Source organism: Silene latifolia, chromosome Y, assembly GCF_048544455.1.
Source record: "Silene latifolia isolate original U9 population chromosome Y, ASM4854445v1, whole genome shotgun sequence".
In the NCBI taxonomy this organism is placed as follows: Eukaryota; Viridiplantae; Streptophyta; class Magnoliopsida; order Caryophyllales; family Caryophyllaceae; genus Silene; species Silene latifolia.
This window is the reverse complement of record NC_133538.1, coordinates 371,623,777-371,624,818: the sequence shown is the minus strand read 5'-3', so window position 1 is coordinate 371,624,818 and position 1,042 is coordinate 371,623,777. Positions and strand designations below refer to the sequence as shown.

Genomic DNA, 1,042 nt, shown 5'->3' with positions numbered 1-1,042 from the left:
TTAGTTGAGAGAAGTCAATTTGGAGGGATGCCTAGTGAAGACCCTCACTCATATATGGAGACTTTTTGTGACTATTGTGATGTGATTTCCCAAACCGGAGTTACTCAAGACCAAATACGATGGGTCTTATTTCCTTTTTCTTTGATTGGTACCGCGAAACAATGGTTGAAAAGCCTAGACAAGGCTACTCTTGGTATTGATTTTTGGAAGAAATTGGCACTTGATTTCTACAAGAAATTCTATCCTCCGGAAAAGACTAACATGTTGAGAGCCCAAATCACCGGGTTCAAACAAAGGGATGAGGAATCTTTGTATGAAGCATGGGAGAGATTCAAGGACACTTATCGTCCTTGTCCACACCATGGACTTAGCGAGTGGTTCCTTGTACAACAATTTTGGAATGGTCTATATGAAGACTCCCGAAACATTCTCAATATGGGATCCAATGGTATGTTCACCGAAGTTGATGACAATCAAACATGGAACAAAATTGAAGAAATGGCGGTCCATAACTCGCAATATAGTAAACCTCGGAAGGCTACTAGAGGAGGAAAGCATGAGGTGGATTCCATTACTCAATTGGGTGATCAATTAAGTGCTCACATTGACATCGTTAATTTGACGTTTGAGAAGGCCATGGCTAAACTTGAAGAGGCCTCCAAATCACCCAAGCAACATGTTAATGCTATGGTGGCATCATCATCAATTCCAAGTGGAGTATGTGAGAGTTTTGGAACTTTGGACATGACCAAAGTGAATGTAGGGGAACAAGTGAACAAGTGAATGCTTTCCAAGCATACAAGAGTGACACCCCTTATTCCCAACTATTACAATGAGAATACCAAATTCCATCCCAATCTTTCATACAAAAGCTAAAATGTTCAAAATCCCCAACCAACATACACCCCACCTCCAATGAGAAACCAAGCTCAAAGACCCTTTTACCAAAGCCAAGGTTATCAAAATCAACTCTCTTACAATCAATCCAATGACCAAGGATTTGATGTTCAAAAAGAGGTCCTCCAAATGCAAAAGAACCAAC

General features: G+C 40.5%; 1 non-coding gene across 1 annotated transcript; it reads right to left on the bottom strand.

The window, feature by feature from the left end:
• Positions 1 to 261: 261 nt before the first annotated feature.
• On the bottom strand, positions 262 to 368 carry LOC141635289 (small nucleolar RNA R71). Its single transcript, XR_012539988.1, has one exon. It is a non-coding gene; the product is annotated as a small nucleolar RNA R71 (small nucleolar RNA).
• Positions 369 to 1,042: the final 674 nt, after the last annotated feature.